Source organism: Uloborus diversus, chromosome 2 (assembly GCF_026930045.1).
Source record: "Uloborus diversus isolate 005 chromosome 2, Udiv.v.3.1, whole genome shotgun sequence".
Classification (NCBI taxonomy): domain Eukaryota; kingdom Metazoa; phylum Arthropoda; class Arachnida; order Araneae; family Uloboridae; genus Uloborus; species Uloborus diversus.
In genome coordinates this window covers 152199412-152224766 of record NC_072732.1, presented here as the reverse complement: position 1 = coordinate 152224766, position 25355 = coordinate 152199412, and the positions used below count along the sequence as shown (strand labels likewise).

At 32.6% G+C, this 25355-nt stretch overlaps 1 long non-coding RNA gene across 1 annotated transcript in view; it reads left to right on the top strand.

Annotated features, from left to right (window-relative positions):
- The first annotated feature begins 246 nt into the window (after positions 1 to 246).
- Positions 247 to 25355, top strand: part of LOC129216087 (uncharacterized) — a 32282-nt gene continuing 7173 nt past the window's right edge. Inside the window, exons 1-2 of the long non-coding RNA XR_008580169.1 lie at positions 247 to 996; positions 5706 to 5815. This is a non-coding gene — a long non-coding RNA (uncharacterized LOC129216087). The remainder of the gene's footprint in view (positions 997 to 5705; positions 5816 to 25355) is intronic.

Genomic DNA, 25355 nt, shown 5'->3' with positions numbered 1-25355 from the left:
AGGCCCGTTCGTTCATGAAGGACACATCCCTATAAGCAATAAAATCTCACCCCTACGGAACTGGGCGTGGTCTGTAAAGGAAATCACCCTGAAAATAATCGGCTTCGGGTTCTGTTATTTTTAACTTAATATCCGTTCTTGGATGCACGTAACTTTGTCTACATCTGCAAACAATTCTTCGAAGCATATAATGTCAGAATTGAATCTGGTGAAGTCCCTTTGCCGATGAGATTAATTTATGGATAGTCAAGACTACTTAATAGCTGGAATAAATATCTTTTTTAGCTAGGTATCGCATCCAAACCGCCTTTTAATCATTTCGAATGTTGTGAAGAAATGGAAATAAAGAAAGCCGCATTACTTACGCATTGGATAGATTACTTTAGGTTCGTCTGAGATTCGAATCAGAACTAATTGTGAAGAGTACGAAACAAATAATTTTTCAAGAGACGAATAGTATAATCTGATTTTGAAGTGATTTTAATGCATTCAGAAATGCAAAGAAGCACGAAAACGTTTCGAGGAATTTCTTGTCAGCAATTTTCCCTGATGTTTCAAAAGCGCATAATTCTGATGTTTCATACGCATTTCCAAGAAATTGATTGACATATCAGTTGTATTTTTTTTTATCGATTTGTTTCAAAAGCGCATAATTCTGATGTTTCATACGCATTTCCAAGAAATTGATTGACATATCAGTTGTATTTTTTTTTAATCGATTCTCAAGCTTACATAATTCTGAAAAAGCGTTTGGTGAATTGGCAAGAAATTATGTTTTGTCGAATGATTTTCGTCATGAATCACTCGTCCATAATTTCGAAGAAAAACAGGCGAAGATAGAAGAAAACGGTTTTGTTTCTTATCGATTTTTCAGCAATGTCTTATTCGTACTTTCATTGGCAATCTTTAGTACTCTTATTAATGTGAAGGTTAATTTCGTTCGAGAAAATTTTCTCCACACAATCAAGACCAATTCTCTCGTTGTATTTCTAAAAGGTAAGTTGCATTATGGTTAATATTGCAGTAATGTTTCAATAATTTTATTCTATGTTTTTTTTTTAAATATATATTGAGAACAACTACCGAGTATGATTTCATTTTAACTTATCTACCTATTCCTTACCATTTCTTTGAACCTGAATTTATTTATTAAAAAAATGTTTTTTTCTAATCTTTCTTTTTTTCTCTTAAAAAGCGATATTTAAAAAAATAATTTTATAGCTCTCCGTTAAACTAAAACTACTCTAATACTAAATTTAGTACTAAAAAAAAGAATACATTGATATCACTTTTATATCAATTAAGTTACAGTCTCATTTTTGAGATTTTAAGTTTCAAGTTGATTTGTGTGTGTCGTAACCAACGCCGGTGGAGTCGTAGATACAATGACCGACTCGGACTCTGGCTTACGGGAGTTTTAGAGCCTTCGATTCCGACCTCGTTACCCTGAAAACCAAGGCCCTATACAAGGGAGGGTTCTTAGGGTTCAATCCCCCCCCCCGCCCCCCCCCAAAAAAAGTTCGGTTTGACATTTAAATGTTCGTTTATATTTGAAAATTTCCCAAAAATATTGTTCCAAAACTCCAATGTCTTTCATATGTATTATATTAACTGCATAAAACTGTTTCATAATAGATAACCTGACGACTTGAACATAATCACAAATAGCTCAAAACTCCGTATGAAAGTTTTTAAACCCTCCCCGAAATTAATTTCTGGTTACTGCCCTGCCCAAAACAGGCTGACTCCGCAAGCATTGGCAGAGTTGCTGACTAAGTGAAAATAATTCCGGCTCTCCAGTTAAATTGGTTTTACATCAGATTATGAAAGTTTTTTGTTGAAGTAATACTTGATATATAATAATTTTGTAATTAAAAAAATGTCAATTTCAAGTTTAATTATGTTTATACATTTAAATTAATGAATGGTCAAAGCTTTTAAAGTGTTAAAAAAGTCCGATTACAAAGAAATATAGCTGATCTTGTCCAACTGTTTTGGTTTGAAAAAGAATTCATAATTTTTTAGCACTCTGCTTGTTAGGTTAGGTTTTTAAAAAATATTTTTTTAGCTATATCTGTTTCTAGCATTGTACATTTGTAATTATTTTTACCCCATAAAATATTGAAAATCACAATGAATGTGATGGATACATATTAAAATCTTTCTTTGGAGAGAATGAGTTTATATGTCGCTGTAACAAGATTAATAGCGAGTAAATTTAAACACAAAAGCTAGTATATGGAGAAAGAAAAAAAAACTTAAAAATTTTTTTTTAAGTTGATGACTAGAATCGAGGAAAGCCTCGATTATAGTAAGAAAAGTTTCAAAAGCCCTAAATCCATAGTTCTATGCTGGCTTAGGTTTAGGTTTGAAATCCATTTGTTAACTTTATCATCAATTAACCTTGCAAATACCAGTATCTTTTTTTTTTTTTTTTTTTTTTGTAACATTTAAAAAACTTGTCCCACACAAACTGACAGGAGGACAGACAGAGGATAATGCGAAATGTTGATTTAATAATGGGGTTGTTTAGTCAAAAGTACTACTTTTAGTCTCGGAAATGGATAGAATAAGCAAAGAAAACGAGCTGATGTGTGCATCACATGACTTCCTTTTACTCCAATTTAATGTCATTTCCCCATTATTCGCTATTTTGATGTGATTCAATATTTATTCTCTAAATATCACCAACAATGGCCAAATTGAAACCAAAAAAAAAAAAAACTCCGCCAAATTTGTCGCCAAGCTGGCGACAAAACTTGGCGACCAAAAGACTGGCGATATATCGCCAAGTGTCCGACAAATTATAACGCCACTTGAGTTTACATCGAAATTAACAATGATTTCCCCCCAAAAAGGTGCAAAAGACCCCCTTAGGAACATCCGAAAGCAACCAAAAGGGGAGGTGCACAACTAGACCCAACTAGTTGTGCACCTCCAACAAAGTACCAAATTTCAACTTTCTAGGACATACCATTTTTGAGTTATGCGAGATACATACGCACATACGCACATACACACATACGCACATACATACAGACGTCACGAGAAAAGTCGTTGTAATTACCTCGGTGATGGTCAAAATGGATATTTCGCGTGTCTATACATTCTTAGGCACTTTTCCGCATGTGGTCGAATCGAAAAAAAACTCAACATTCATTTGGGGGTGAGCAAAATGGAAATTAAGGGCGATTTTTGAGTGAAAATTTTTTCGCGAATACAATACTTCCTTTTTTGTAAAAGGAAGTAAAAAATAATAACATGGAACGAGAAAAAGAACTTTCATTTTTTCAACGCTTAATTTTAAATTAATTTTTTAAAATATCTGATTTAGAAAGTAAGGCGTGGTCTTTATGACGTCACAAGTGATGTACTTTGGCGCATCCCCACTGGCGCGCTGTCAACCATATCGTTGCCATTACACGTGAGTAAAGAAGCGAATTAAATACTGCGCTCTGCGCTAATGGCATCAGTGAATGGCATTTGATTATTTGTGATATCATGTGCAGAAGCGTAAACAATGAAACTGCACCGTTTAAAATGATTGTTAAAAAACACTAAACTTTGTCAAATTATTTAAAAAATGGTTAAATCCTGTGTTTTTAAGCATGCTCTTTCATAAAAAAATATTTTTAAAATTCCGAAATAACCCTATTCCATTAAAGCTTCTTCAGCTTTTAAATATATTCCATTATAGTCTTCTCCGTAGGATTGATTACTATTTCTACCCTTTTCAACGATTTAATTGTTAAATAACGGATGCTAATTACATTTCTGAAACAAAATAATCGCGATCTTTTACTCGCTACTTTTTTCCGTGACATAAAAAATAAATTACTATGAATTATTACATGTAAAGACTTTTATTAGCGTATTGAAATTTAAATGAGCTTAATACCTTAATCTTATAAAGGCACACATATAAATAAGCGTTTGATAGTTGTATGCGTAATTCATACCATTCAAAAATTATAAATTTCTGCGCCAATTTTATTTATTTATTTATTTATTTTTTTTAAATCATCACAAAAATGTTCAGTATTTTTTAAATGCGTTTTCATTCAATAAATAATGTTTGGTCATTCACAGAAAATATTGCTTAGATAATTATCAGAAGCGTGGACAGAAATTTTTGGGCCCGTCATAAACGATTTTTGCGGGTCCTCCTCCATATCGTTTACCCTTACGTCCAAACATATATTTCACCCTCATTTTAAAAATCTCTGGCCCTTTTAGGCTCAGCCCGGGCTAACTGGTGCCCCTTCTCTCCCCTGTGCACGCCCCTGATAATTATTTCATCAAATTACAACTATTATGATTTTCTAATGCAAGTAAGACAAAAAGTAATCCGTAAAATGCAACGATCTTCAAAATCATAGTGTAAAATTATACAATAAACTAGAAAGTCGCCCCTCAAGATATGTCGGGGGAAAATTGCTTCTACATTTGAACGAAGCAATTGCCTGTTTGGTGATATTTTGAGAGTTGAAATTGTAACAATAACTCTCCAGTGGATTAACCCTAAACTCCAGTAGGTATCGTTCATTGTTGACACCATTCTTTCGTTTCTTCATTCCTCTGAAATGACAGTTTTACCAGTAGAACAGTTAAGTTACCAGATCCAGTTCCGCTTTATCACAATAAAACCTTTCTCTGTATCTTAAGCATTTTCAAAAATTATTATGCCGTGGCGCGAGTTTCATTGTTGAAACACGCGGGATAACTCGATCATCGGCTAGTATTTATATGAGGATTACTATAAGCACCTGTAGCTACGTGCATGTGCTGCATGTACACACACACACACACACAGGTGTGCATGTAAAGTAATAAAAAATTTAATACATAAATTACATATTACACAAAAAACATAGACTATAGGTAAGGACCTCCCCAAATCAGTCTTATTTCAAACCTTTTAATGTGTCAGATTAAGATATTTTACCGAACTTCTCTTGCCTGTTCTTAAATACAGTAATAGATATGAAAGTTTAAAGAAGAAAATGTCATAAAACCAGAAAACTTTTAAAAATGAAACTATTTTTGAATCCGAAATAGCCTAGTACCTACCTATCCTATTTTTATTTCAATAATGTTGAAAATATTAAATTCTATACTAAAACCTTTTAGCTAATAATCATGGCAATAAAGCAAAAACTATTTCAAGGTTAAACACTTTTTAGGGAGAAACGACAAATAGAAAGGGGGGGGGGAGGTCCAATCACCTTAAACAAATAAACAACATGAAAGAAGAACTAAATTTTAATTTTTATTCACTTGTAATAGCCTCAAGAACGACCAAAAGTCAAGGGTCGAACGTACTATCAAGCAAATCTGAATGTTTCCAAGGTTCCCGTTAAGCCCGGTCTCGTTTTTGTAGGGCTTTATTTCATGGATTTAAAAATTTCAAAACCGAATTACCATTCTTTCGTGATTATTGTAGGGCAAACATAGTGGAGGGTGGCCCAAAGGGGGTAGGTTTTCGAAGAACGATGTCAAATAGCTTATATTTACAGGAGTATTCTTTAACCTACATTTTACTTAATTATGATCCTCTGTATTAGTTGTATTCTATTGAGAAGAAATATAGTTAATGCGTTTTGTAATTATTTATTTGAATTTTAAAGTAAAGCAATACTATTAGCTTTTGTGTACAAATCCTACTTATTCCTAATCCCACTTTTCCTTCCCAAAAATCTTTTCAGGCAAAAGAATACCCAAGATGTGACTCTATTTAGACTTGCGACTACTTGACGTTTAATCAAAACTGCTCTTCTCGAATATCCCAGAATGAATGGAAATAATCAAATATTGGGTAAGTTGCAGTTTCTTTTGTAGTTTATGACTCTAGTCGCGATCCTCAATGAACTGCGTTGCATCAGACGAAGTCCATTTCGGTAAAAGGTACCTGGGATGGGCTACCTTGGAAAAGGAACTCCAAGATGGTTCATTGATTAGGAGAAAGCAAGGGAAACACTTGTGAGACAACTCAAAGAGTAACAGTAGTACATGATGTAGTCAAAGCAAAAATAAGCAATGGGGCTGTTTCCTTCAGTCAAAAGCACTACTTTCAGTCACTGAAATTGATAGAATAAGGGGAAAAAATACCATGGATCCGGAAAATACTTTCATTTTCCCCAACAGTTATTTTTTAATTAATTTTTTTAAATGTCCAATTTTTCAAACAAGGCATGGTCTTTATAACGTCACAAATGATGCACTTTGGCGCATCTTTCTACCGCATTTCCACGTTATGATAATCAAGAAGCGAATTAAATAAGAGCGCTCTACGCATGCTATCAACCATATCGTTGCCACTGCACGTGAGTAAAGACGCAAATTAAATATTTTGCTCTGTGAATGGCAACACTGAATGGCATTTCATCATTTGTGATGTCATCGGCAGAAGCGTAAACAATGAAAGTGCACCGATTAAAGTAATTTTTTGAAAATATTAAACTTAAACAAATTATTTAAAAATAGTCAGATCCTATGTTTTTAATCATGCTGTTTCAGGAAAAAATTCTTAAATTTGGGAAACGACCCCATTGAGCTGTAGTCACGCGTTTTGGGGTTTCAAGGAATCCGGGTTCCCCTTTTTCATTGCAACAAAGTGTGAGCTTTGGGGTGTAAAGTTCTTTCGAATGGGGCTGCGTTAAAGGCACTACCTTTTGCATACCCATTTCGATTTCCCGAAATAGTATCCATTCTTTCATGTAGCACCACTATCGGCGGATGCCACTGCTACGAAAATTTTGATACTCAGTTTCCCCACCAACCTGTGTACTATTCAATGCGAAGCTGCACTAGGATTTTAATTCTGCCAAGAGCACTCCAAGCCAAGTGAGTACTTGAGGGACTTTCACATGCTGCATAATCATACGATATGAAGGTTATTGACTTGTTGCATCTTGAAAATCCATCGATTGTAGCCAGGATCGAACCTGTGCCTTTGGGGGAGAATTCAGATGAAAAGTCATCCGAGAAAGGATGACTATACATCTCAAAGCTCACACATTAACATTTCTTTCTACGGGGCATTTGCAATTCAATTTCTTCTTTCTGCTTCATTTTCATACTGTTACTACTGCTACTTTGTTGCACAAAGGTATTTATCCAACTCTATGAGTGCTGAGGCAACGTGTCACGGAGACCAACTTGCCTACTGATTTTCAGCGCAATGGCTTCCTTGTCAGAGTTCAGAACCGGGATCTTGCTTAGGTTGTAAAACTTGAGCCACTCTTTCATGAAGAAACAGCAATCTTTATTAGTCTGACACTCAAAGATGCAGGGTAAAGGTATGAACTTTTATTTTCCACTTTCATTATTTCGCTTATTTCAATGCAAGTATTAGGCTTCATTTCAATTAAGTTTTACTGAAGAGTTTGGAAACGATATTTGAGTGTATTTTTGGAGCGAAGAAAACGTAATATTATAAATGTTATGAAACGAGCAAGGGGTGTTATAGAGCTAAGGTCAACCGTAGCAATTAATTTTCAACATGTTTCACATTGGAAAGAGTTTTCTATCGTTTGTTGTATATAGAAATCGTTATATTGCAGGAAAGCTAACAATCCATACACATATGCGTTTATGTTATAGTTTTCCTCTAAAATATATATAAAACTGTATAATAAATTTCTACTTTCAATAAGCCGTTAATTTCAAAAATTATTTTACTTTAAATATGTATTGTACAAAAATCACGGTTGTTTGCTGAATGAACTCAAGCTTATGGAAGTTGTACGGGTTGAAAATCAAGTAGCATTAGTTTTTGAATAAAACAGCTGCATTTAACAGAAACAAATAAGTCTGGTTTAATTTAAATTTAGATTGTTGACTGGCATATGCCAGAGAAGTACTGGTTTTAAAGAACACACATAGTTTGTAAGACAAATAAGTTTATTTGTACTCTGGTTTACATAAACTGAATAAAACATTCTGAACTCTAAGAACTTCCATAAAGCACGCATGCAGTATAAATTTTAAACACAAATAAAAAGTTAAGGTTTGTTTTGAAAACTCTGAATTATGGTCTTTAACGGTAGTCGAAAGTCCAGCTCATATTACAACGGTAAGGATAATTATACGAGCAAGCGACATGCCTTGTAAAAAGGCTCGGAAAGAATATCAAAGGAAGAAAACAAGTTTTATTCCGTACGTATTATAACAGCTTTGTTCACGGAAATTCAGTCCCCGGTTCTTCGAGCATCAAACAAAAGACGAAAAGCATAATCAGGTAAGAATAATTCTTTGCTTTTTTAACATAATTTTTCTAAACTTGCATTAAAAATAGTATTTAAAATTTCATTTCATGATAATTTTAAATGAGGTTTTAGTTTTTTCAGTTCGTTTTAATCTCTTATTGCAATCAGAAATATGCATATGATCGACTTTTAATTGAACACAAACAAAATCAGTGCTCCCTAAAAGGTTCAGGAGACCCTGAACCTTAAAATAAGTGCACTGTTTGCTAGTGAAACTTTTTTTGCGAACGAACATAACATCGCCCACTAAAATTATGTAGTTAAAAAAATGTAAACAGCCTTTCTATCTCATGGGTGGGCAGACTGTATACACCAACATCGATTTTCTAAACTTAGCTGTATCTCTCTTACAACTGGCTTCGACTACAGCTTTTTTTAACCCTTAAACATCTTTTGAAGGAAAAAAGAAAACTATTGCAAAAGTGATACCAAATTCATTATCTCATAATGTTTCAGTTAGTTTCAACTGTAGCATTGCATTTTATTTTAGGAACATTTTCACACTTAATTGAGCCTTTTTGAGCAATTCGAATCGCTTATTATCCTCACTTGACCGCTATTCGCAACTCCAACAAACTATAGGGGGCACTGCAGTCACTGTCTAATGGCGGATGAAAAAGGTAAAACAAACGCATTCCGTAGCGTAGAAAATGCTCATAAGCCTAGTAAATTTCGTTCGTATGCGTGATTTTTTTTTCGCTTTATTCTTTTTAAATTAATTTTCAAAATCTTGTGGATATTCTGGTCCACGTAGAAAGAAATGAGAATGCAAGAAGCATTACTAAACGTCAAAAATTAATGCAAATTACGTAGTTCGTAGTTCTAAGCAGCCATTTCCACGATGCTGAATTCGATATTTATTAATTCTTGATAAAACTAAATAATAACTGTGGCCTGACAAGAGTAACAATTAATGATAGATAATTTAATTATATGACGTTACGAAATATTATCAAAAGATGATATTTCTTTGCTTTGCTTGGCTAGCGCTAATTGTTTTGCATTTGTAGCTGAGTTTTTTTTTCTCAAATTGCCGAATTGGTCAATTTAAAATTTTTCTGTTTCGTATGTTTCTAATTTCTGAGTCCTGATTTAATTATGTCATGCTATGCAAATCATCAACAAAATTCTCACCGATATATGGTGGTAGTTTTCTTTTCAATGGGGTTGTTTTTTTCAGTGAAAAGTAGTACTTTTTGTCACTGAAATTGATAGAATAAGCAAAAAAAAAAAAAAAAAACCCAGAAAATACTTTCATTTTCCCTACAGTTATTTTTTAATTAATTTTTTTAAATGTCCGATTTTTCAAACAAGACGTGGTCTTGATGACGTCACAAATGATGCTCTTTGGCGCATCTTTCTATCGCGTTTCCACGTTATGATAATCAAGAAGCGAATTAAAATTGCGCTCTACGCTTGCTATGAACTATATCGTTGCCAATACACGTCAGTAAAGATGCGAATTAAATATTTTGTTCGGTGAATGGCAACACTGAATTGCATTTCATGATTTGTGATGTCAGCGGCAGAAGTATAAAAAAATGAGAGCATACCGATTTAAGTAAATTTTTAAAAATATAAAACTAAAAAAAAACATATTCTTACAAATTCACACAAAACAATAAAATTCTTTACCTGGTATAACGTTATTCAAGTTTGTTAATCCAGAGTTTTCTTGTGTTAATGCTTTCACCATTTAACAATTAATTCACTTTTTAAAAGGAAATAAGTAAAACTAACATTATTTTGAGAAGCTCGAGAATCTATTAAGAGACGAAATAGTTCCTGTAGCTGAAAGCAATGTAAGACACATCGAAAGCGTTAATAAATACCCATAACAAACTGCCTATATTTACCAACAGACACACGTGGAATGCATTGTTTTACCTTTTTCTTTAATTCTGTAAATCACCGCAAGGTAGCGTATTCGAGCGCTGGAGTTGCGAATTGACGTTCCGGTTCCTTTTCCAATATTCCTACGTAATGATCATCTCTAATATATAAGGCAACACCTCATCCATATTTGTAATGTAATTCGATTGTTAAATATATTTATTTACTAGCAAAAATACCCGGCGTTGCCTGGGTCAGTAATAATTATTAGAAAAAATCGTTACTTGCTTTTGTTTTCTGTTTTAAGTGAAAGAATTTAAAACACATCCTTTTGACGTGATTAAAAATCGAGTTTCTTCCTTACCCATAAAACTAAAATAGCAATAAGTATAAAGAACAAAGTAGTATTGATTTAGAAACGAAAGCACTATATTTAAGCATATACAAATCTAAAAAACATGAAATTAATCTTCTCATGTTTAAAAAGATTAATCTGTTGATACTTTTTTTTTAACATGGAGTCTAAAACCTTCTCTGTATGGCTAATGAAGTACGAAGTGATTAAAAAAAAGTAACTGCGCTCGTAATACCCTTATACTTGCTTTAGTTATTTCGGGAAATTTCAATCATTGTGGCTCTTGGTGCGATTTTACCGAATTTGCGAAAGTCGTTTCGGGGTACCTTCGATGATGCTCCCCCATTCTTTCCTTACTTTGTAAAACGATATGATATTAATTTTCGTTACAGAGATATCGTCGCTAGATGCTGAGATATTTTTGGTCACCATAAAATGGCGCTAAACAGTTTCATCCGAAATGTTACCAAAATAAGTAATACAATTTGGTGATTGTTTGAAATTGTGCAAAAAGGAAAATTAATGGAAGTTTTTGTGCTGTTTATGGATTTGCCTAATTTAGTTGCTGGATTATTTAACACAGTAAAAAAGGTCTTTTGAAAATTCTTTGATTGGCGATATTTTGTTTACATGGTGAAAGCTGAGAAACATTATGACGTAGTCTTCGGCTTCAAAAACAGCAAAAATTTTGGCAATCTGCTGGATGATTGGATAATGAGTAAGTGTTCAATCAGCATAAATAATAATAAAAACCATTATTTACATTAAAGTTCCGTTTAAATGGAAAATCATCAGCCAAATCATGTATTATTTGCCAATCTTGTGCAAAAATCTTACTTCAAGATTTGACTTGAGAAAAGCCTTGAACAATCACGAAAAGCAAAGAAAGTCAACAATACAACAATTGTCGCTATCGACAGGGAGTTGAGATGATACACTAAATACTGTATTGAGTTGAGGAAAGCCTTCGAACATGGATCTAAAAAGCTCATAACTCGTTTTTTATTCTACTTAGAAATTTCGAACAGGTGCCATCTTCAGCAGAAAAATCAGAGCTTTCGATGGACATATAATGTAAATATGTGCAAGTATTTTTTCATCCCAATATTAGAGAATTTATACAAAAATTGTGTTTTATTGCCCCCCTAAGGGGGTTTTGCCCCCCATAACGGGACGAAAACTACCCTATGTGTTATTCTGATGCATAAGCTATATTATTGTAAAGTTTCATCAAAATCCGTTCAGTAGTTTTTGCGTGAAAGAGTAACAAACATCCATACATCCATCCATACATCCATACATCCATCCATACAGACAAACTTTCGCATATATAATATTAGTAAGATTTCATTTTACACAAACTGCCGAATGGCAGCACTTCATTGTTGAAAAGTAAAGGACGCACGAGATCGTGTTCGATAGATTTTTAATTTAATTGAGCGACGTCTGATTGAGGTGTAACAATGTTATGTGAGTTTGATTGATTTTTATAACATAAATGAATCAAATTTATATACGAAATTAGGGAGTTGGGTTACACTTTCCTAACTTCCTCCTTACCTTAGGTTGGTTTATACCTTGTAGTTTTGTCATGCTTCGACGAAAATTAACTGATGAAGAACTCGCTATCGCACTACTAACGTGCTAAGATGCTATGGCAATTTGGATTGCGAAAACAGCTTTTGAATGGAACTTGCTAGCATTCAAATGAAAATGGACCGAAGGGCTCATCGCCAGGCGCAGTTTTTTTTTTTTTTTTTTTCAATGTATAAGCGGCGTGTAAACGTTGAAAAAGCGGTTTGTAAAACTTAATCACTGCAAAATATCCCTAATTTAAAATTTAGGGGCTGAATAGGCAAAACAAAAGCATAAATAAATAAAATAAAATCAGTTTTTTTCTTTTATAACACTTTAGAAAAGCACCTAGTTTTACGTAAACACTTTAAAAAGAATAAAAAAAGAAAAATTAATTTGAATTTTGACATCTTGCATTTAAATTATGTTTTTCGCAATCACGAGTGTGTGTATGTAGGCGTGTGTGTTTGTGTGTGGGGGTTGTGTGTTTGTGTGTAGGAGGCACGTGTGTTTGTGTCTGTGTGCTGGCATAAGTGTGTGGGTAGTTGTGCCTATGAATGTGTGTGTGTGGGGGGGGGGGGGCGGTGTGCAGCCATGAATGTGTGGGTAGTTGTGTGTATGTGTGTGTGTGTATTGTGGTGTGTGTGCGTGCGTGTGTGTGTAGTTGTGTATGTATGCGCGTGTGTGTAGGACATGGATGCAACCTGGAGACGACTTTCGCTATAGGAGCAGCATCGTGAGGACCCGGTCGACGGTGATGGTGCAGAGGGTGGCGGTGGGAAAATAAAAAGATAGGACATCAAAACAGTCAAATGAGAACAATAAGCAATCGTGATAGCTCAATAAATAAAAAATAAAATAAAACAATGTTTTGTTCATCCACAATGTAGAGAAAAGGGAACATATAAGAACACAATACTCTGTCCATTCATAATAAAGAGGAAAGAGAGCATATAAGAACAATTTTTTTCATTTCTTTATATCTCAAAAAACGTTATCAATTTTCAGAGCAAAAATGTTCCCCTGATTGAATGATCTTTTTTTGTATCAAGGAATTCTTTGAGATTTTTAACAAAAATTATTTCTTTACTTTATGGTATATTTCTAAAAATGCTGCCAATTGTTCACATTTGCCTACCTCTATATAGCACATGTGAACAAGCCTAGCGCACATATTAATAAGATTAAAAAATGCAGGATAGGCATCATATTTCAATGAAAAACTTTTCGATAGGAAACATAATAGTAGGGGAGATAGCGACCGAAATTTTACGACAATATATATAAGGCGAGATTTTTTTTAAATATTAGATTAGTTTACTTAACAGAAGAAAACGCGAGTCTACCAAAAAGTTATCGTTGCAATAATTAATAAAAAAATATGCAATGTGTTGCAAAAACTTGTGAAATTGTCTTATATATATATATATAAGGCTGAAACTCGGTAATATTATTGATTACGTATAAACATAACGAAAAATATATGTCTACCGCGTCCGAAGCGTTGCCGTGCCGTGTCTACCACCCACGCAAGGTGCGAAAAAATCAGTCAACTTTGACTTAAATATATAAGCCTAAATTTTTTTTAAATAATTGTTTATAATGTATAAAATATAAAAACAAAAGTCTACCAGTTGTGTTATGTTGCAAAGGCATGATAGACGCCGCGGAATGTCGACCTCGTATCTCTATGTACCGTTTGTCGGGTCGCTAGCGCTCGCTCAAAAAAGTTTGCTTGTCGTCGCGAAATTTCAATAAATAATGCTGCTTTATTTTTTAATAAATAGTTTAAATCCTCTTTTTATTAAAATTTTCAGTCTACCGTGACTAAGAGGTTGCTTAGTCTTTGGTAGACGTTGCTTAAATTATAAAGTAGTTGGAAAAGTATGAATGATTTAAGCATATTAAAAAAATAATTTTAACATTTAAACAAAATTAAAAAATATTTTATTAAAATTAAAATTATGTACAAAATCATAGTGAAATTTATTTTTCATTAATAATGTCTTGACCTTTTAAATTATGCCTCTTTTATTTATTTATTTTTTATGGTCAAGTACTTATGAAATAAAATTTTTTGCATCGATCTTACATAACAATAAATAATTAAAAATAATCAAATAAACAGTACTTTACATATTAATTAATCTTTACTAATAATAAAGCTGAAAGTCTCTCTGTCTGGATGTCCGGAGGATGTCTGTAGGATATCTGGATCTCTCAGGCGCGCATAGTGCCTAGACCGTTCGGCCGATTGTCATGAAATTTGGCACAAAGTTAGTTTGTAGCATGGGGCTGTGCACCTCGAAGCGATTTTTCGAAAATTCGATGTGATTCTTTTTCTATTCCAATTTTAAGAACAAAATTATCATAAGATTGATGAGTAAATTACGAAATTATCATTACGTGGAACCGTAACATGGGCACAAGCCAATTGGCGAGATACGAAATTATCATAACGTGGAACTGTAACATGGGTACAAGATAATTGGCAAGAAAATTCACCATACATTCTTTGTAAATATACAGGCGAACCAAAAGACCTTTTAATTTTTCTATTACGGGCAAAGCCGTGCGGTTACCAGTTGTAACCTATAAAACTGTAGCAAGGAACATAATTTTATTTAAACGAACTATTCATCAGGTGCATCGCCGCTCACGTCTGACTCACCCAAATAATTTTCGTTTTCGCTTTCGTTGCTGAATTTATATTCAAAATGTCTTACGCTCAACTAAGCATCATTGTCAGTTCAATAATCATCATCACTGTGAATGTCGGTACTATTAATTAGCTGCCTCGGTAAAATCATCAATATCTGTAATAGAAAACAGTTGATAAGAAAAAAAGAAAAAATTTTATTAAAAGCCAAGTCTGGTTGAAAAAGAAAAAAATGATTACCTGAGGCAGAAGGCTGTGCTTCGAATGTAACATCTTTTATTGCTTGCGATAATTGTTTTCAGTAAACCATTTAAAAACTTTTCAGTTGTCCTCAATTTTCCACCCACAATCAAAAGGTGATAAGCTTGTCAGATTTTTTAAATGAGAATTTGTCCAAATTTGCGAAATGCAAGCTGTTCTGAGGAAATGTTCACGAAGTTCAGACTAACATAGGGTTAAGGATGGCGGATCAAAACTCTTCACGTTTTCGAGAGAATTACTTTATCTTTTTTCAAAATTTTTATAAACTTTTAAAAACGTAATGGTTCTTGCATCATTAATTTTTTCCATTTTATTTTGTCTGTACATTCGGCGCACAACTCTTCCGAAATTTCGAGTTGTATTCAAATTTGCGACATGCATTTTACATTGTGCGATGGCTGATACTTACTCAAATTTGTTAACGCTCCTGTGTATCCTTAAGACTTTGTAAATAGAGAGTAAGGCCGGACTTTTCCTTTTCGGAAAAAAGCCGGATTTTGATCGCAACCAGTCATTGCGTGTAAAGCAACCAAGGCGGAACAAACGGTTTCTCCTAAATTCTTGTAAAGCTCAAAGACATTGATACATCTTAATGATTGTCCAACGCCAACTTCCATCCAGACCTTTATTTAAGAATTCAAAAACTTCATGTTAGCCAATATTATAACTAATACATCAGTATCTGAACATCGTAGGTGGACCGGTGGACGTCATATGGAGGCTGCAGCTCTTCAAAAATTACAAAGATGGTAAATCATTTTTGGTCGGATTCTTCGCGGTCTGGGGCACGATTGAATATGATCTACTATTTTTACAACTTTTCTGTTGATGGTTTCAAATCTATAACACTGTTTGTAGTTAATATACTCAAATTTATCTTCAAAATAAATCGCTTTGTTATCTCGTTCCCAGTTTTTTAGTAAATATTCTAGCAAATCTTCTTTAAAAGTAATATTTTTTAATTGATTCAAAAAGTCAGAGGGACGTGTTGCAGTCTCCTATCTGAATTTTTTGACCTCTGTGAGTTCGCTTAGTATATCGGCGCCTCAGAACAACAGTAAGATATCTTAGTGTTATTTCTGGGATTAGATATCTTACTGTTGCTCTGAGGCGACGATATGTTCGTTATCTTTTATGGAAGGAGACGGGGTACGTGTCGAAAACAATTACTACGAATACTGTTGAACATACTTAATAATTTTCTCAATATCATAGCATAAGATGATGGAATTTCTTTCATTAGATATAATAAAAAGAATCCATCATAGATGAGAAATTTTGGTGGCTCAGAATTGATGTTTTTTAAAGCACTTTTATTACACTTGGCCTGATTGTCATGGAGTAATCTGAGGCCTGCTTTTGCTTAATCTTCAGCAACTAGATCACTAAGAGACTTCTGGATTTTACTAAATGATTTGCTTAATCTTAAGGTACAACTTAAGGCTGAAAATTTAAAATTCTGAAATAACATCATTATTTCGGTTAGGATGGAAAATAGCAAATTTGATGTAATTTCCCCATTAAATGTTTAAGTATAAAATCCATTGTTACAAATTTTGTTGCCTTGCAAATGTAATGTTAATAGTAATCATAATGAAAATTTCGAATCAAGTCCTCTCTGGAGCAAGAATGAAATTTATTCACAGTCGTTGCTTTCTTAGGGTTTTTATCCTCATCTATGCATCTATGCCAATAATCGATAACGGGGCTAAAAAGACGTATTAGGATCTTTATCCCAAGTTACTTATATGTTGTGAACAATTCTTTTGCGTATACTCAGCAATTAGACCACTTACAGACTTTAGAATTTCATTAAATGATTTGTTTAACCTTAAGGTACAACTTAACGCTAAAAAATCAAATTCTAAAGTAAAATTTTGTTTGAAAACGAAAAACTTTAAAATAACAGATTTTTTTAAAAACATAATAAGCACTTTTCATAATGCACTCAAAAGGACAAAATAACTTTTCTGGGTCAGAAAGGACAATTTAAGTATTCCTGTAGTTTTTAATTATTTGAAGAAAAAGATTTCACAAACGAAGAAAAGTGCGCTCAAGTCATTTTAAACCAAACTTTCCCATTAAGAAAAAAAAATGCATGTTTCAACACTCAAATTTATGATTGACAGCTAGATAATGGTAAAACATTCTCTACAAGACTAGAATCGCACTTTTCTTCGTTGTGGTGTCATTTTCTTGGAAATTTTTGAAAACTACAGGAATTCTTAAATTATCCTTTCTGACCCAGAAAAGTTATTTTGTCCTTTTGAGTGCATTATGAAAAGTGCTTATTATTTTTTAAAAAAATCTGTTATTTTCCAGTAAATGCAGTAAATCAGATTTTTCAGTTCTGCAGATGGCTATTATCTGTTGACCCAATTTAACATATGCTAAAGAAATATAAACATCAGCAGCAATGCTATCGCCGCGAAGCACTGGATCAAGTTTGCTCCAAAATGGCGGATGCGTCGGCTCCTCCACAGGGGCGGCATTTCACCATTTCATTTGGGGGGTCGAGTTTCTTAAATATGTATAACCCCAAAGCGAAACCAAACACACATTAGCTAACAAGAAGTTGTCATAAAATCGGTTTAATATGAATAAAATTAGTGTTTAGAAACAATTAAAATTTTGATTCATTGACTAAAAAGTTATCATAAAAAACATCTTGCTACTAGTTTTTATATCTTTTGGAAAAGTTATAATGCTTGATTTTTGGAATTCGGAAGAGCAGGGAATCATGTTACTAATTAATCAGTGCCCAATGTCGTGCTGTTTTGCCAGTTTAGCTAAATGGAAAAGAATTTTTTTCCCCCTTTGCGCTTCGAAAATATTTCTCTAACTTCCTGAGACATAAAAAAAATCTTTCTCTACTAGCTAAGCTGTTTGTAATAGTTAAAAAATAATTGAAGTATTACAAAGTTATGTATGAAAACACTTTTTATATCTTGCTCTTCAAAATCACCCAGGCTACTTCAAAAACTGTGAGGGGCTTTAACTTTTCATGATTGAATAATCTAGTCATGTCGGCGCTCTCAGCTTCAATGAGATATCATCTGCCTCCAGCTCTGTTATTCACTATTCCATACTAATGAGTCCATAACAAGGGCGAAACTGCAGTCTCTGGATGTGAAAACCATTCTGTCGGTATATTGCTTGTAATTTTTCTTGCCTCATGCTAAAAATTTTACTCACAGTTGAAACATTTTATTTTTCGTTTTCAAAATCCGATCCAAATAACCATAATCCCAGCCAATCATACAGAAAAATAATTATCATCAAATCTTGTGTTTAATTTCATACAAAACTGAATCTATTACTTCATACAAAATATTCAAAAACCAATGTTTGACTTCACATCATCATGTGAATTTTTGTCACTTTTTTTTTTTCGCCTCTTTAAAATTGACTCGGAGGAAGAATTTTTTGGAAAAACTTCACGATTGATTGAAATATACATCTGTAAAAAATCTATTTTCAGTTTCAATTGTAGATTCAACTGTGGTAGTATGGTGCATAGATCAATTGTAGATTGAACTGTGGTTTGAATAGTCGAGTAGCGGACTGAAGATAAAGATTTTGATAGAAAATAAAGCATTTTTCAAAAACCTACTCCCAAAGCGAACAATGTGGATAAAAATTCAAACGAAGTCATACATCCTAAAGGGCATGAGCTTTTTCACCATTGAAAGAATCGTTTTGCAATAATTCTTCCAGTCGTCAAATCACTGCTTTGAAGTTATAGAGAAATGTTTTGATCGTTTTAACGCTTGAAGATTATCGTGTGTCACTCCGCGGTTGCATAATTATAGAGCCCCATAAAAGGCATTTGGTTCATATGTCTTTTTTTATTCAATAATCACATGCATTTTTAAGAAGTTTCTATGAAAGCATTATAATGTATTGGGCAGCTGAAACGTGTTTCGAGCAGAAGAAAGCGATGAACACTCATTAAATAAATATACACTCATTAAATAAATGAGCGTAAAAGTGAATGTGAAATATCAAGGAATTTTTTTGTGAAAACCATGCAACCACACCACTTTTCACGAGCCTTGGAGATACCATCGTTACACTGGGCATACAAGTGTGAAATATTTAGCCTATATGAGGCAATGTCTTCTTTAGTTAAAATTAACCATTGTTCTCTATCAGCTGTCTATGTTGTGAAAAAGCCGAAAATACTTCATGAATTTCTAAGTCATCATCCAAATAACGAAAAACACTTTTTCTAGTCTGAGAATGTGTCGAGTTCCATCAAATAGTTGCTGAGAACCAGCGAGATTTCCTTTCATGAACATTGATTTCCGACTTACATAAATTGAATTAACCCACTTTTTATAATTCTGCTCAAAAAATTTGGGGGTGCGATCGCCCCCTCTTGACCCCCCTATTTGCCGCCCCTGCTCCTCCACTATAGGGGTCTTACTCAGGCCCAGGCCCCAGACCCAAGGTTATTATAGGCGTGTCCTTCCCCTCTCCCCTCTTCTTTCTTCGCAGTAGATGAATAAACAGCTTTACTTCACCATTTACCAAATGTATTTGAAAAGGTAGTGATTCAAAATATTTTTGAAGAAGTAAAAAAAAAAAAAATATATATATATATATATATATATATATATATATATATATATATATATATATATATATATATATATATATATATATATATAAATAATGTAGCAAAAGTATGAATATCAATTTAAATATGATAGAAAATTGTAATCATAAAAAGAATAATAATAATTGAAAAATTTAAATTTATAAAGAATGAAAAGATAAAATAATCGTACTTTTCCAACTATCTTATATTTTAAGCAACATCTACCAAAGACTATGCAACCTCTTAGTCACGGTAGACTAAACATTTTAGTGAAAATAGGATTTAAACTATTTATTAAAAAATAAATCAGCTTTATTTATTTAAATTTCGGGACGATAGCAAACTTTTTTGAGCGAGTGCTAGCAGCCCGATTAACGGTACATAGAGATACGAGGTCGACATTCCGCGGCGTCTATCATGCCTTTGCAACATAACACAACTGGTAGGCTTTTGTTTTTATATTTTATACATTATAAACAATTATTTAAAAAAATTTTAGGCTTATATATTTAAGTCAAAATTGACTGATTTTTTCGCACCTTGCGTGGGTGGTAGACACGGCACGGCAACGCTTCGGACGCGGTAGACATATATTTTTCGTTATGTTTATACGTAATCAATAATATTACCGAATTTCAGCCTTATATATATAAGACAATTTCTCAAGTTTTTGCAACATATTGCAAAATTTTTTATTAATTATTGCAAAGATAACTTTTTGGTAGACTCGCGTTTTCTTCTTTTAAGTAAACTAATCTAAGATTTGAAAAAATTCTGGCTTTATATAAATAATGTATTAAAAACTGTCCTATCTCCCCTACTATAAAGGTATATACCTATTTCATTGAAGGGTTTGTTACCCATACTGTGTTCGCTTAAATTGTACAGTAATTGTGTCATTAAGAAAGTTTTTTTTTCCTAATATATAACTCTGCTCATTGTCAAATTTGAAAGTTTCGTGGCATGTTCTGATCACTGGATAAACAAGAAATAAAGTTACAAGAGTATAGAGTGCAAAGAACATTTTATTATTGAAAGATTGTTCTTATTATACATTGCGTAAAGCTTCATAAAAAGTATGATAATATGTTTTAAAAGGATTTTTAATTTCAGTTTTTAATTAAATCAAAATATCTTCTCTTTTTATTCACTACTAGTGGTACCCGCACGGCTTTGCCCGTAATAGAAAAATTAAAAGGTCCTTTGGTTCGCCTGCATATTTACAAATAATGTATAGTGAATTTTCCCGCCAGTTGGCTTGTACCAATGTTACGGATCCACGTTATGATAATTTCGTAATTCACTCATCCATCTTATGATAGTTTTGTTGTCAAAATTGGAATAGAAAAAGAACCACATCGAATTTTCGAAAAATCGCTTCGAGGTGTACACCCCCATGCTACAAACTAACTTTGTGCCAAATTTCATGAAAATCGGCCGAACGGTCTAGGCGCTATGCGCGTCACAGAGATCCAGACATCCTACAGACATCCAGACATCCTCCGGACATCCAGACAGAGAGACTTTCAGCTTTATTATTAGTAAAGAAGATATATTGTTATAACACTAAATTGGTGACAATTTAGTAACAAAAAATAAAAAAAGAATAAATAAAATAAAAGAAAATAAACAAATAATTATCCTCATATGTATAATAGCGAATGATCGAGTAACGCTCCTGACGTCATCAACAATGAAACTCTCACCACAGCATGATAATTTGATAATAATTTTTGAAAATGCTTAAGCAAGGCTTCACTCGATGCGTGTCTTATCAGGCTCAGTCATTTCTCAAAAGATCAAAGGCGCCGCCTTGCCCGTAAGATGGCGCTGTAGTATAACCGGGGGAAATCATTTGTTTACATTAGTTAACGTATTATTTCCGCTGTAAAAAGTGATGTTTTTTCAATCTTTAACGTAAAATTTCATTGATGGTTAACCGATGTGTAGTACAGGTGAATTGATGCCGGAACGGCGTACCTGGTCTGTTTTTCAAGGAAAATAAATTCCCTTTTCAGGTAAAGCTGGTCCCAACTCAGTATTCAACTATTTCTCATATGCGTTCACTTCTGGTAAAATGCATCCCTGAAGCACAGGGAACTCCAAAGCATTTTGAGCCTTGGTCTCACTTTAGTAAGTCGGCCCCAGGGATTACGCATACATTTTTTGAGACATATAATGTGAGTTGATATCGAGAAGGGTTCGAACATTACGCTTCCTCTAAATTAAAGAAAAAAAGTCTGAGAAGGAAACCTTGCTGTTTATAAATTATATAGTATTTTACTGCATATTTAAAAGTGGTATTTAATGGCGCCATCTTCAAGATTTCGACAATAATTGTTTTATTTTCACAATATCGGTAAGACTGTAATACATATTTGCTCTTTTGATATTATTTAGTTTACAGGTACATCGCTCAGCTTGATGAATTTTCTCTTTACCTTTATTTGGCAAAAACTGAAAAATTGCACTTACATCATCGTCGGCGAAAATTAAGAAATAAGGCAAACATTGTCGTATGTTTGCTTCTTTTTCTAATGTTACAAAATTTACACACTTTCAATTTTTACTTATGACAAGGTTAATTTATTCTGCTGATTATGTCACATAATAATGGAGAATTGAAATTGATTTAGCGAAATATTTTAACGAGATTTCTCATATTATTTTAACATCTCGTTTTTTATTTGGCGAATTATTTTACTTTGTTTTGATTAAAAAACCGCGAAAAAAACAAAATAACATACTATTTCAAAAAATAAATAAATTCGATAATCGAAAGTATTTAAAGTTTTGTTACATATAGTTTTATTACCTATATATTTATTAAAAGTTTCAATAATCCTCTCAGAAAATGAAACCACCCACGAAACGACACTAAAAGTTTCAGTAAAATATAAAAAAAACCCGCTGAACAAACTATATTTGACAAGAATAAAAGCTTCATTTTTTTGAAACCAAAAAACCGAATACGGGGACAACAAATAAAATGAAAAATAATCGCCAAGAGTTGAAATGCATCGTGACGCACATATATGTAATTCTTTGGCGTCACAAAATTTGACAGCATTATATTTCTTGCCATTTAATATTCACATTAAAATCATGGGGGAATTATCGAGTCGCGGAACATGTGAAATTGGCGAAAACTTTTTCTATTGCTAAAATTGCTGTCGCCAATGTTTGTTCTTTTGATACTTTGATGGAACTTTTGTTGTTTTTTAATTAATTAATACATTTATCTGGCGAATTATTTTACACTTTAATTGATCCTTGGCTGAATACAGTAACATGGTTGCTTCCTAATACTGTTTAGTTTTGATTTGGCGGATTACGAAATAGCTTAATTTAATTTTCCATTTTTTTATTATTTTTTTCATTTTAATGTAACTTTTACGCTACTTAATGGCCTTTTTTTAATTTGATCTTTAACAAATAATTAAAAAATTTGTGGAACTTTTCATGCTTTTTTGTGCAATAATGTATTTATGTGGCGAAGTTTCTCCCCTTTAAATTTCCTCACAATGCGTAAACATTGGAATACCGTTTGCCTTTTTAACAGGCTTGTTTTTATTTTTTAACTGTTATTATTATTTTTGTTTATTTATTTTTTCAACAAGCAAAAGTTTCGTTCAAGAAAAAAAAAAAGAAGGAATTTTTATTATTATTTTTTTAAAGGCTGGAATGTTTAGGTTTATTAAAATCTTTGAATGAAAAGCTGCCATATTTTCCTTTTTTGAAATTTTTATTGGCATGTTTTTCCGGGTGAATTCATTATTGTTTCAATGTACTTGATTTAAATTTCTTGTTTTTTAACATAACGTACTCCTTTATGATATAAATTGTAATTTATAATGATCGATACTAACGATCAATTTTATGGCAAAAATTTTATTTGATATGTTTTCTACTTACTTTTCTTTAGAAAAATTGTATCTCTATGCATTTTTTGTTCATTCATTTTAATAGTTCTTATTGTAAAAAAAACTAAAGATATCAAATTGAGCTATTCACCATTTTTAGAATATGTGTTTAAGAAATAACTAATTTTGAATTAAACTTTAAAGTATAAGAAAAAAAAATACTGAAAGCTCTTTGAATGTTTCCATAAATATATTTATCAACTAACAAAAATATCCGGCGTTGCCTGGATTAGTAATAATTATGAGTAATAATCGCTGCTTTCATTTTTTTTCTGTTTTAACTGATAAATATATTTATCATTTGTGCTTGATGAAGCATATGTAATTAATTTTTGCATAATAAAACCAAAAAATTACTTTTTCTTGATACAAATTATTAAGCATTGTTCATGCGTTTAATAGACAGTATGGTTTCGTCCATAAGATGTAATGTTTAATTATATAATATTACGCATTATTTCATTCAGAGCCACATTTCCAATGTTTTTTTTTATTAATTGGAAGCATAAATTAAACCCCGCCCCCCCCCCCCCCCCCAAAAAAAAAAGAAGAAAAAATAACAGTATTTCCAAAACATTTATTCACATACGTTTTCGAACAGAAAACTTCTTTTTCAGCTCGTTTCAAATTGTTATTCAATGTGTAAATTGCAATAAATGCTCACTCCTATTTATATTTATTGAAGGTTTGCAGTTACATTACTCAAATAATTTTGAAAATGCTTATTGCGAAAAGTTGGAATAATTAATCACAACATTTTTTCATACACGGAATTTACATTGATTAGTCTTCCTCAGCTTATATTCATCTGATTTTGTTTCCAAACTTAATTTTTCTTGAAAACAAAGTTTCATATTTTTTCACTTTTTGCCTAAAATATCTTTTCAAACACTTTTAATCAGGAAGAAAACAAAATGCTTTTAAATTAACTCAAATACTTTTGAACTCAATTTTGAATCTCTTTAAGAATAATCTTATCTGTTGTTTATATAGTTAAAAGTTGCTACAAAATCCACCAGATGTCACTGGAGTCTGACCAGGTTTTTTATTTGATTGATTGGTTTCATACTACAACTTTTATTGAAATGACTGAGCCTGATAAGACGCGTATCAAGTGAAGCCTTGGCTTAAGATACAGAGAAAGGCTTTATTGTGACAAGGCCGAACTGGATCTGGTAACTTAACTGTTTTACTGGTAAAACTGTTATTTCAGGGGAATGAAGAAACGAAAAAGTGATCAACAATGGACGCTATCTACTGGAGTTTAGGGTTAATCTACTGGAGTAAGGGCTAAAATTTCAACTATCAAAATACCAGCAAACAGGCAATTGCTTCTTTCTAATGTAGAAGCAATTTTCACCCATCATATCTTGACGGACGATTTTCAGATTTAGTAATAATTACAATAATAGGGGAAGGTTGCCGTCAATGAACCACATAACAGTTTCGCTTTTTATAGAAAGGAAATATTTTTACGTTAATTATAGGAACAATTTATCAGTTTATTTCTCTTTTAAAAATAATATTCACTGTCACGATAAATCTAAACAATAAAGAATGAAAATTAAAAATAAATATTTTAGCATGTGGTCCATTCATGGCTACCGGTTGCTATGGGTGGACCATCGAGTTTCCATCGATGGACCACAGCCTCAAATTAAAGAATCAATGCGTAACTTACAAATATTTATAACAGGTGATCAATAAACATTACAAATAACAATAAGTTATAGAAAAATAGATTTAATTTTCTAAAATGAATTATTTTTGGATAAGAGGAACTTATCCAGCACTCACACAACACACAACTGTTGTCATCACACCTGGTTCACCACTTGATATTTTCCCTACCTGTGCAACACTGTTCTTAGCTAATATC